At 37.8% G+C, this 13,273-nt stretch overlaps 1 long non-coding RNA gene across 1 annotated transcript; it reads right to left on the reverse strand.

The window, feature by feature from the left end:
* Window positions 1-35: 35 nt before the first annotated feature.
* On the reverse strand, window positions 36-5,543 carry LOC103467743 (uncharacterized). The gene is made up of 4 exons (XR_534108.2): window positions 5,503-5,543; window positions 5,132-5,197; window positions 620-858; window positions 36-83 (listed from the first exon to the last, which is right to left on the reverse strand). It is a non-coding gene; the product is annotated as an uncharacterized LOC103467743 (long non-coding RNA).
* Between the last annotated feature and the right edge of the window lie 7,730 nt (window positions 5,544-13,273).

The following is a 13,273-nucleotide window of genomic DNA, read 5'->3' on the forward strand; positions in this document are numbered from 1 at the left end:
GGGAAACGGACAGAAAGATTTTTATTTTGTTTGGGCTTTTAATTACAATCTTCATACTCAGACCTCGTCGTCGTCAAGAAAAGCTGCAAAAAAAACAAAAAAAAACAGTTAATATGTAGTTTTATTAAAGTGTCACAGAGAAATGTATGTCATTATGTCAAATTTCACACTAGTAATTTTTGAATTTATTATTTTATTAACATTTTAATTAATTTTATTGGTCATGTAACTTAGATTTATCTTATTTTTCTAATATGGCAATAAAGATGTATTTTTGTCTGCTCTATATAATGAAAAATAAAATTAATCGAGCTCCAACTTTAAAAAATTACATGTCTTTTTTTTTTTACATGTAATTGAGTCAAGAATTTTTTTTATAAATGAAACTGATGTAAATACAAAAAATATAAAGTCACCTTACTAAAATAAAATAATGGCCTTTCTTTTTGCTTTTTTTGTTAGTTTTTTTTTTTTTTTTTGCCAAAAGTGGCAAAAAAAAAAATAATAAAAAAAACAACAAAAAACCAGAAGAGCAAAGCAAACAAAAAAAGCACTTTTGGCAATAATGACTTTGGTATTTGAGTTATAATGCTTATTTTAAAAAAAGAACTGCACTTACCCGGTCCTCCGTTAGGGGGCGGTGTAAATCAAATCGTTCTCTTCCTCCCGCTGATGGCCGAACCGGGCCGAGCGGAGTGAACCTAACCGAGGCTGATTCGCCATCAGTCCTCCTCAGAGTGTCTGCCTCTCACAGCAGCCGCTCCGTTTCCTCTCAGCCTCGGTTTACCTCGCCTTCCTGTTTACAGGTGGTTTGTTCGTTTAGCGTCACAGAGTGAATGTGGACATCACTGAAGAGTCCTGACAATAACAGGAAACAGTCATTTTATTAAGGCGGCATCTTAAAACCACTGAAGGTGGGAAAACGAAGCAAATTTCTGCTACAAAGACCAAKAAATTTTTAGATAAAATTTTTTATTTATTTATTATTTTTAAGCAAAAACAAATATATCACTGGGTTACAAAAGTCAAAGATATGCATGAAAGAAATCAAAAATTTTAGATGAATCTAAAAAAAATCTAGAAGAAAATGGAAACGTCTGTTTTAAAGTTTAAAATTTGCTAGAAAAACCTCAAAAAATGTTTAGATTAAATTATATTTTCTAGAAAAACCCCTGAGATTTCTGTCTTAAAAGTTGAAMATTTTGTAGAAAAAAATCAAATAAATTTTAGATTAAACTCAGAAATGTTCTAGAAAAAAAGCAGAATTTTTTTTTTACTTTTAAAACTCAGAAAATTCCTTTTTTCCTGGAAAATTCCTTAAATCAATCTGAAGATTTCAGAGTTTTTTCCTAGTAAATATTGAACTTTTGTAGCTCAGAATTGTTTTCATTATTATTATTATTTAGAAAATTTACAATATTAATCTAAAAATTGGAGTTATTTCTTGTAATTTTATTTTTACTTTTTTAGCGCAGAACTGTTTTTTTAAGTAATTAAGCAAGTTTTTTAGTTTAAAGATGTTTTACTGAATAAACAATTTATTAGTATTTTGTCTAGAGTTTATATGTCCTAATGACATAACTCCTCAGTATATGTAAAATACCCACTAATCGTTTACTGAGTAATTGATMAAATAATCTTTTAATACTTAAAAATCACATTGTCAGACAGACCAAAATATAAAGTTAAATGGAAACTTTTGTATTTTAAAAATGAAAATGACAATAAATAACATAAATAACAAAAAATAACAAAATCAAGCAAAAGAACATTTTTCCAAATCAGTTTCTTTCAATAAAAAATGTATAAAACTTTAACAAAACTGCAGATGTRTGTCTGTTTCTGGTAAACCTTTGGTTAAAACATGTTTCTTTTTCATTCAATGGGTAGAAAATCCAGAAATTTTACTCAAATAAGAGTAAAAATACTTCATAGTGAAATTACACAAGAAAAAGGAAAATGTACAGCGTCGTAAAAATACTAGTAAAAGTAAATTTTCTAGAAACAAGTTACTCAAGTAGATGTAAATGTAACTAATTACTCTGCACTGTTCTGAAAGACTCATCCTAGATTAACCGACTGTTTGTCCTGAAACAGGAAATAAAACACAGCTCATTTTGTGAGCATCTTAAAGCTCATTTTGTGACAAATAAAAAAAGTGGATTCATTAATTGCCGCCTCTGCTGCCACAATGCATTGTGGGATACGTAGTTAGACAATCAAATACTTAACTTTTTKAACTTATCAAGCATTTCTTTTAATTCAAAGGTTCACACCACTTTTTTTAAGATGAGTAAACAGTTAAGTTCACTTTAAATCTTGTATTAAACAGAATGTTTTGTCTTACAGTGTTGCAGCAGGAGGGACTGGTGCACTTCAAAAACAGATTATGAGGACATTTTGATTTATTCAGTCAGTAGGTTGAAGCCTGGTCTTTAGTGACTAACGGGAACAAACAGTTTTAAATTTCCTCAGGTTCAGATCCACGTTAAACGTTTTTCAACAAACCTCATGAAAGAGCGAGAGCATCGTTTATTTACCTGAATCGGATTCTTCTGAATATTGTGGCTTAAATAAAAGTAACAGGATTTAACCTGGAGAAGCTCGTCTGARCGCAACGCGCCGTCARACGTCTTGTTGTGACTTTCCACCAAACAAACAAACCGAAGTGACACGAACTCAATACAACCCACTAATTAGACGTCAGTGATTTCATTTCTCAGGATAAAATTTGAGTTTATACACGGTTTTATCACAAAGGCGGTCTATAAATACCGCAGGTCTCAGAAGCTTGCAGCACTGTTGCTATGGAGCAGAAACCTGAGGAGGTCTAAACGGCAGCAGCAACGTTTCTGCAGCTTATATTAAACCAGAGAGCGCTTGATTATGGCAAAGGTGGTGCAGGAATGAAAGCCCAGAGATCAATCCCACAAGTTACGGAAAGTTTTACACCCAGAGGTTTTCCCTCCTGAATTTCTGAATCAGTTGTAGAGTGAGTCTGAATTAAGTCTGCGATCACCTGGGAGTATCTGAATGTTTCAAGGATTAAAGAGCGAATGTCTGACAGGTTTAGCAGAGCTGCTTCATGCAGCGGACTCGATGACTGCAGCTGAGTTTTATGGTCTGCAGGAGAGGCTGATGGGACGGCAGCGGCTCAGGAGGCTTCACCTAAACCTGAAAAGTGCGTCTGAGCTCTCTTCGCTGCTGGGGCTGATTTTTAAAACTGATGGTTTAAAACTCAGAACTTATTTTCTGTCTCTCCATGGAAGTTTTTATTTAAAACATTTTTATGTTTTATTATCGGATGTTACTCCTATTCAAAGAATCAAAGAAGCCAAACGCCCAGGGCTGAATTTAGAAGAATAAGGGCCCTGGGCTGCAGCAGTCAGTTTTGGTGCCCAATCCCCCCCAGAAAAAAAAAACTCCCTCTGATCATATAAATTACCTTATATTAACAGATAAYCAGGTCCATTAAAAGSGGCAGAAATMTGGGGCAATAATTACAAAACTACAAGAAAGAACAATAAGAATAATTCACCAGGTKGAATATTTATAAAACACCAAAACATTACTGGTAAAATCTAAATTGTTAAAGTTCATTCACACAGTAAAACTATGAATAGTTCTAGTTCTTTACAAAGCCAAAAATAAACAATTACATGAAAACATTCAAAAATTGTTTAAGACTAAAAAAATCAAATGTATAAATTCAGGGAGGAATCAGAGTTTAAAATYAGTAAATTCAAAGATACTAGGAAAAACTTTTTGCATCAGTAAGTGAGTCAAACTGGAAAAATTTGAATTTTGAACTTAGAAAATGTCCAAACATAAAACTGTTCAAATTGTCATATAAACAAATTATTATAGCTAAATATGATATATAATATAATTACTGCTWTTGATGCTAGTTTTGGTTTTGTTTTTTTGTGTGAAACTTTAAGAAATAATGATTGTAATTAAATTCTATATTAATGGATTCAATATTAAACATGGATTTCATTATTATATGTTAATATCATGTTATTATTATACATTAAATAAATGTGACATTATGAGGATAAGGAGTGGGAATATTGATGAGTTTTTGCTTCCACCCAGTTTATTAAATAAGACAAAAGTTTTGACAATATGCTACAGGCTGTATTTGTTTGTATATATTCAGACAAATAAACAAGCTTTTCTTCTATTTTTTAACCTCTTAAAACAAACTCTTGGTTATCTTCTTATTACTTTTGATTTTTTTTCTCCTTTTTTGCTTAAATGTATTTCCAACCATTTAAATTATAAAGAAAATGTTTCCATGAAAAWGTCAAGGTTCATTTCACTTGAAGAGCTTTTATTTTTCAGACTCGTTGAAAAGAAGTTGTCATCCGTTTGATTTTGACACATAAAATTATACTTTTTTTTCCTTCTACATAAACCTCTGATTTTCAGTCTTTGACCCAATGGGTGGTTTGTCATTTTGGTTTTAGGAAAATGGTYATTTATTCAGGTTAATTCTGCAGTTAAATGGAAAATAGATTTGTTAAAGGTTTTTCATTCTTAATTGTGTCATAGATTAAGTAAAAATCTGTTGTGAAACGAAGAAAATGAACATAAGAAAGACAAATTTCTAAGATTATTACTCCTGCTTTGTCCCGACTGCTGTAAAAACCTTTTTTACRTGTTTGAATAAGAAAGATCTTGACCGTCTCCATTCAGTTCAGAAACCCGCTGCGAGGCCAAACACACTAAAGAGACACATTTCTCCAGTTTTAYTCCCTTTATGTGTCAGAATTAGTTTTAAATTTGACTCTTTTCTTTTTGAGCCGAGCCGGGTCAAGGTTCTGCCTCCGTCTCTGACCCTCTGGAGATCTTCCAGTCAAAAGGTGTTAATGGTTCCACCAACACATTTTAAGGCAAGAGGGAATAAATCCTCCATGATTGTGGAAAGCTTTACTCCCATCTTTGCGCTGCCATGTTTCTTTTAGAAAGGGGTCAAAGAATCATTTATTCAGACTGGATTTTACGCTGTTTTTAATATTTGATTTAATGTTTTTAGCCTTTGTGATTTTAATTTTGTGTTTCTGTAAACCATTTTGTATTTTTTAGCCTGTGAAAGGTGCTACATGAATAGAGTTTATTTACTTACTCACTAGAAGAGGAGGAAGTCACGAGAAAAGAGAGCAGTAGCCTGAAGACCTCACAGACCGGCACCCTGTCAGGAGATTTAAAGGAGCAGTGTTATGTAAAATCAACTTTTTTTTAGCTTTACATCATGTCATAATGTTATACAGATTCTCTTCTGACCTTCAAAACACAACTCAAAACTTATCTGTTCAAGTTAGCTTTCTCATTTTAATTTMTTTTAGTCATTTTGTGGTTTTGTGTCTTAATAGCCATTTTTGTTTACCATTTTAATTTGTGTTTTTAAKRTTGTAAAGTGACTTCGGGTGTTTTGAAAGACGCTGTCAAGTAAAATGCATTAATACTATTATTATTACTCTTTCATCAAAAACAAACCTGGAGTGTTTCTTTGATCCTTTCATGCATGTTTGAGAAATCCTTTAATCTCCATGGCAACCAGCCAGCTGTGCAAAACGCCTGGGTGGACCTWGCCTCGCCTTCWAGTCGCAGCTCCTCCTCAGAGCTKCAGCTCCCCTCTCAGCTCCTTCAGACTAGCCAGCAGCAATTAGCAAACACCTGGTGGAACAGCACATCAGATGAGCTCRTTGTAGCATATATTTCTCAGTGCAACGCTGGTAAAAACGTTGTTAATGGAGGAGCAACGTTGCKATGACTTCCTGAAGGCAGAATTTTAGAACTAGTAAGAGTTTTTAAAGAGACAGAGGACCAATTTCAAGGCATTAAACCACAAAGTAAAATTTATTTTAAGTAATATTTTATATATAAAGCATTTTATAGCAACTGGAGTTAGCATAGTTACTCRATAATGCTCTAAAATGGCAGTATGTGTCTGGAAAKCACACAATACTGCCYCTTTAAGAACTATATGTGGCAAGATTAGTCTCTCCATAATTCGCCAAAATTCTCTTTCAGAGAAATGTGGCTCCATGCATTTTTGCACTATTACTATAATAGAATCAAAGGGGACTGGTATCCATCTTACAACCTGGACAGGGCATTAGTTAATCAAAAGGCCAATAAAGACTGAGCAAAAACATTTAAACTTATACTCACCGACCCTGCTTAGTCCGCTTTCATCAAACTCTAGTTTGTTTGCCGGTTTGTTTGGGGAGAAATGTGGATCTAACTCTGATACRGACCAAAACARTGATGTCTGCTGYGGTTCGAATGCATATTTGGATGCAAGCGGATCAGAGACCGCTCCAAAAGCAGGAAGCGGATTATAGCGCAGGGCATTCTGGGTAAATACAACTGAAACAAGCGCTAGCGGTAGAAATGGGTTGCTGTCTTTTACCGACAAAAAAAGAGAAATCGTGCAGCTAAAATCTGACGYTACATAATTTTTGTTTACATTTTGTKAATAGCCCTGCGACAGACTGGCGACCTGTCCAGGGTGACCCCGCYTCTCGCCCGGAACGTCAGCTGGAGAAGCACCAGCAACCCTCCAGACCCCACTAAGGGACAAGGGTGTAAGAAAATGGATGGATGGATTTTGTGAATAAGGAAGTTGCGCTGGTCTTTCTCAGAGGTTTTTGTGTCGTTTCCTTTGATCGTTCTTGGTGCAGCACCCCTACAGGCGAGGAGGGGAACAGGTTTTTCTGAAGGATTGGTTTGTTTGACTGAAAATGTAACAATTTTGCAATTTTGATCGCCAAAAGATTCGAGTATACCAGATTATCAGGTGCGAAAATACCCTTAGTCGATTAAGGAAACTGGAAAACTCAATTATGAGCTGGAAGAACTTGCAAGGTAAAGGCTCAAGGATCCTCTTTACCTCCAGTCCCCTGCTGGTTCAGCTCCTCTGCCGTCCTCCATTCATATTATTTTTCAGGCAAAACTAGATCAGGTTTTATCAGGACTGGAGACAAAGCCCAAACCTTCAACTTTACAAGCTACATGAAACCAGCATGATTCACAACCAAAACATTTTCAGTTTGTGGCCATCATCAGGGTTATCAATTCACAAGTGACTGTTTTTGGGGTTTGATTTCCTCCYAGAATTCAAAACATTAGTGTTGAGTTCGGTGGCGATAGTCACCAAGTTGCCTGTAAATGTGTGACCTTGTTTGATTTTTTAGTATCTCTGTGTGAAAGATTGACTGAAAATGTTCAGGGTGTTTTGGAAAAAGGCTAATTTTACAGAGACAACTCAGAATGATCCACTTGATCCAGATGAGTGTAAACACACACATTTCTGCTTGTTTGTTTGGAGCACAGGATTAGATTCTTTCATGTGGGGTCTCTCAGTGTGAGACAGTCTTGACTGTGGCCCTCCAGGACAGAAGTAGTTCACCTCATGGGGATCGGAGAGCGCGCAGCGGGAGATTGTGGGCATAATTACGGCATCTTTGGCTCATTAGGAGCGAGGAGGCATGACCCCTTCTGTCCACAGGACTGACAGCTGAGGAGCACTGATGGTGGCAACRATCTCTGCTTTAAAGCTGCAGTTTGTAACTTTTATTTAAAAAGGGGGGGAAAAAGCATGGTTTTTATATATTTGTTAAATCTATCACCACACCATAACAGTTTGCTATAAGACAGATAATATGTGAAAAGCTAAAGCTTATCCACCACCTCCATGAGCTGCTATGAAATGCACCAAAAACAACCAATCAGAGCCAGGAGGAGGGGCTTAGCGCTGTCAATCATGCGTGTGAACACACCGGTCAATGTGCTAATGGCAGAGAAACAACTTACCATTACAGGAAAACCATTTATCTGCCGTCATCAACCATTTATCATTCGCCATGCTAACTAGCATTAGCATTCCAGATGCTGACATTACATAGAGCTTTTTTGTGAATTTTATTGACATAAAATCTTTATTTACATATAAAGATGTCAGCAAGGAAAACGTGTTGCTGTTTAACTTGTATTATAGTTATTTTTTATCAATTTAATTCACTTCAAGATGTACTTTTAGCTTTAGCCTGTTTACTTTTAGCTTTAGCTTGTTTTGCTTGTAAAATACTGCAGCATTTTTGTGACCAAACTAAAAGGTTAGGGATCTCTTCACTGCAGTTTGATAAAGCAGTGGGCCCCTAACAGCCTCACAAAGCTAGACACGGCCCTGCATTCTACCTCCATAACTCTGTTAATCATCAGTGATGTTTGTTAGCTCAGTAATTTTCATGTCGCAATCCAATAACCAGATCTGTAGTTCATAACATTCACATGAAACAGTTGTGCAATAAAGTTTGACACAAATAATCAAACTGCGTTTTGAAGCAGTTTACTTCATTTAGTCTGGATAACATCAACCCAACGGTACCATGTTAACCCAAACCGGGTCAATAAACCTTAGTGTGTAACCACCATGTGTTACTTATAGCTTAGCTTCATGTTTTTGGGTCACAATAAAAAACAGGAACTTCAGCAGAGTCTCTCAGATTCTAAATCTGTGATAATTTTTCATATTAGACAGACTGAAACAAACATCTACATCTGCAAACTAACAGATACAGATAACACAAGTAAACTGGAGATGTAAAACCTCTCTTTAAAAAGTAACTGATTAATTCAAATTCATTAAAGCAACACAGGAATCTGAATGTCTGCTAACGTGTTTGTACTTTCCGAGGCAGAACAACCAACTTGGAGATTTATCACAATTTCAACTTTTTTACGACAGAGAATGATCAGACTTAAGAGAGATTGTTTACTACAGACCTGATAACTTCACTGCCTTTACTTACAACCTTGTAATATTTCAAATCTCACACAAATGGCCTCTCTGATGTAAAACACAAAGTCATGCTCTTAAGCTTTACAGTTGTGGGCCTCTGTATTACGAAATTCGCAGATGTCTTGACCTCAAAATTCCTCAAAAAGTTGCGACAAGGAAGTTCTTGCAACACTTTTTGGGGAAGTAGTCCTTTGAAAAGGAGAATCTGTGTCCTGCACTGCAAAACATAAAATCTTACCAAGCATTTTGGTTTCTAGTGTTAATATCTTAGTACACTTGAAATAAGACAACCAACCAACCAACCAACTTACAGGTGACTTATCAGCAAGATACAGGAACTTGCTTTAAGTCAACAATTGTTAGATAATGCTATATAAGTACTAGTTATAAGTTATATACCTTAAAATTGAGCCTCTGTCTCTTTAAACCTTCCTGCTCTTTCTGAAACTCCATCACAACATCGCATGTTATTACTGGCATTACGCTAAGAAGTAGCTCATATAGTGAGCTCCGCAGATGTGCAGTTCCAACAGGTATTTGCTAATTGCTGCTGGCTAGTCTGAAGGATTTCTCTGCGGCAGAAACTTAAGAAACTGCAGCTCTGTGGAGGAGCTGTGCCTCGAAGGTGGAGCTAGGTCCACCCAGTTGTTTTGCCCAGTTGAATGGTTGCCATGGAGATTTCTTAAATATGCATGAAAAAATTAAGGTATGTTTTTGATGAGGGAATGACATTATAACATGATGTAAAGCTGAAAAAAGTTGATTTTGCAAAAGGCTTCTGCTTTAAAACAAGCTGCTCCATCTCGCTGAAAAGTTTCTTGTCAGCTAGTTTTGTTTTATTTGAAGCGTAAAAAGATATTTGCACTAGAAGCTAGGACAAAAATACTCTGTAAGATTTTATGTCTTTACAGTGTTCTTGCATGTGAAGCAAGAAATCTTGAATATTTGGGTCTTAAAGCTACTCTTTTGAGATTAAAGCAGGTGCAGAAATGCATCTTGGGGAGTCTGTAGTTCAGCTTGCATGCAGGCCAGTCCTGAGTGAAGAGACAACATGGAACCAAATGATGAAATCAAATGAAATAGCATGGAAAGGCCTTCGTTCTTCACTCCGCTCTCTTCCGCGTGTAATCCGTCTGTCGGACAGACACAAAACCAAGTTGGAGCTCCGTGCTTCTTGCAGCTGACGCCGTGGAGAGCGACTGATCACCCAGTCGAGGTGGGGCTTCTTGGCCCAGCGCGCGGCCGTCTGAGTCAGGATGGAGCAATGAGGATGGGGCATCCCACTCACCCTCTGCACGGCCGGAGACACTGCTGCTCTGCTGTCATGGAAACAGCAGCAGTCACCACCACCAGCATGGGCCCATAATGCTCACAGACACACACACACACACATACGCGCACACACACAGGGAGCAAAATGAGATATTCTAAGTGTGCTGCTTCTTCCTCAAACATCTGCACACATTGAAGCAAAAGCAAAACACCTCAGCGGGCTGCTGAAGCCTTTAAGATGAGAGACAAACAGAAAATACATGACGCTGCTCGGCGTTCGTCTTTCTGACTGGGACACAAGCTCCACAGGTGATAATTCACCACTCAGACATGCTGGTTTTTAGTCATAAATCAGGGTGTAAACTCCTCGTGAGGAACAACACTGATTTATAACAACTGTCCCACACAGCGTCTTGCAGAAATATTTGAAATCTTACACATTTTATTGTTTATCAGGTAATTTATAGGGATTTAATGTGACAGACAAACACAAATGTGCAGAATTAAAGAGGGGATAGAAAATGAAAATGGTTTTCAAAACCGTATCCAATAAGAGTGAGACATGGTGGTGGCAGACTCATGCTAAGGGATGCTCAGTTTTAGGAGCAGGGAGTCTTAATCAGAGTTGATAGGAAGATAGTTGGGCAATAAAACCAGTTAGTTAAGATTTCAGACTCCAAACGTTCAGTCAGTTTTATACTGGAGTGATTTAAATAAAAAAATATAGTCATGTGCTTGAATGGCCCAGTCAAAGTCCAGAATTAACTTAAATTGAGAATCTTGCACAATTTAAAAACAGACATGCACAAACAGGGGCAGATCTACAAGGATTTGGGGCCCTGGGCTGGAGCCAGTTTTGGTGCCCATTCACCTGCAGAAAAATGTCCTGCTAATGCAAATTACATTACATTTGTAGTCATAAATATCAGCAGGTATGAACTGATGCATGGCAGGTTTAATATGGCTCCCAGTCAACAGCTCCATGTTGCTTCCATAGAAATATACTTTATCACTGTAAAATACTTGAATATTGTTTCTATTCCGAAAAATCTCAAAATATAAAAGGGGCAGTATGATGTAGCGCCATTTTATAGCACAATAAAATAACTATTTTCAGGTTTTATAAACATAACATATAACATAAAAGAAATGTGATTTTTCTGTTTGACGGCTTTTAATTGATCCTCTGTCTCTTTAAAATCCCCCTACTCTTTCTGACACTCTGCTCCAGAAATCATCTCAACATTTCTCCACTCAGCTGTTTACAGCCGTTCTTAGGAGCTTCAGACTGAGAAATAGTTCATCTGATGAGCTCAGCAGATGCACAAATCCACCAGGTGTTTGCTAATTGCTGCTGCCRCTAGTCTGAAGGAGCTGTGTGGAAAAGGCTGTCAGGGGAGATTAAAGGATTTCTAAAACATGCATGAAAGAATCAAGGCAAAACTCCAGGTATGTTTATGATACAACATAATGTAAAGCTTAAAAAAGTTGATTTTACATAATACTGCCCCTTTAAGATAATTCATCTGAAGTCGGCCTATGACTTTTACGTGAAGCACAAGGTTTGCAAAACATGCACGAAATAAAACAAAAAAGTCTTTGAGGTCCCCAAAATTGGGAGTCCTGGGATGGTGACCCAGGAAACCCTTTAAAGTCTGGCCCAGTTCATAAACGATCTCGTCCTGTCAGAGTTAATGCAAACCACCAAAGTAAATTTTGCACTTTACCTTCAACAGCAGGACTTTAATACTCAGGTCCGATTTTTTTGTGAAATCCTATTTTGTTTCGCATGGCTCTGGATTTCCAGATACATGAGATTTATATGTGATCTCCTGGCTGCAAACAACCTAAACGTGTCCCACATGTGCAGTAGAGGATGCAAGACCATCACAATCAGCAAGAGGGTTCAGTGTTTGGGGAAGTAACCCTGAATGCTAACAGTGGAGCTCATCTTGCGATTTTCAAGCTGTTGCCATTATTGTCCACATTTGGTTCTTGTTTTTATTCCTGCTTTGTGTGTCTGGATGCAGAAAAGTGACGCTTGTCGAGTATCAATGACGTGCAGGTCGGATGAATTTGACCTGGTCAGACAGACACAGGTCACACTGGAAAAGATACGTATCAGATTTAGAACCACATATCCAGGTGGGCTGGGTCGCATGTGTAAAGACTAGAGCTCACCTGTGTTTTTCAGATTGTCATGAAAAGACCAGATACAGGACAAAAAAAAAAAACAAACAAACTGGATTTGGGTCCGTTCAGGTCGCAGAGTGAACATAGACTGCACTGCACCCACCTGCGGCCGGGCCAGCAGAAAATGTCCCGGTGCTCCCGATGGCCGGTCCGCTGCTTATCTCCATGCGGTCTAACGGAGCTCGATTTGTTCTGGGAAGAAGAACTGGCAAAGATAATTCATCTCTGCGTGTGCAGGGCTGACATATAACCCAGCAGAAGGTGGCTAAATTAAAACTATGCATCATTATCAGARTTGGTCGATCACATAAAACCCTGTGAAAATACATTAAGTTGGAGGGTGTAATATTGTCAAAAATGTGTATAACTTTTACCGCGGTGTGAATGTTACCATGACTTCTGCCACACTTTAATAAATGAGTGTTTTTCACCGGATGATTTCTCCCACCTGCCCCTGTCTCGAAATCGGACATTTTCCTCCGCGCCTACATAACGCTGCCTTTTCCTGCAAATTAGCCAATAGTAGAGGTCTGCGTGTGCTTTCCTGCGTGTTAGCGGGGATCCGCCAGCAGCGCAGCGCAGATCCCATTCAAACAGGTGTGTGGAGCAGAGACGGTCCCAGGTGGCGCATGTTGGTCGGATACGTGGCTGCAGCCTGGAGCCCGCAGGAGCAACGGCGTGAGCATCTTCGGCGCTTTTCTGAGGGCTGAGCAAGCCGCATCCGAAAATAGTGTTGGCTGTTAGAAAGTAGGTCGATAGGAACTGAAAGCGACGGTTGTTTCCACGCTTTTGTCTCTGTTCTTTGTTGTTTAGCGAGAGGACTGTGGTCTCTTTTTTCTTCTTCTTCTTCACAGCCCACCCTTGTGTGTGGAGCCTTTTTACGCACAGGTGGGAGAAACCCGCTCTGCGTGTAGGACAGCCCCCCCCTAACCCCCCTCCTCTTCTCTCTCTGCTCCTCAGCGGATGATATGAGGAAGTGACATTTTTTTTTTTAAC

Source organism: Poecilia reticulata, linkage group LG7 (assembly GCF_000633615.1).
Source record: "Poecilia reticulata strain Guanapo linkage group LG7, Guppy_female_1.0+MT, whole genome shotgun sequence".
Taxonomy (NCBI): domain Eukaryota; kingdom Metazoa; phylum Chordata; class Actinopteri; order Cyprinodontiformes; family Poeciliidae; genus Poecilia; species Poecilia reticulata.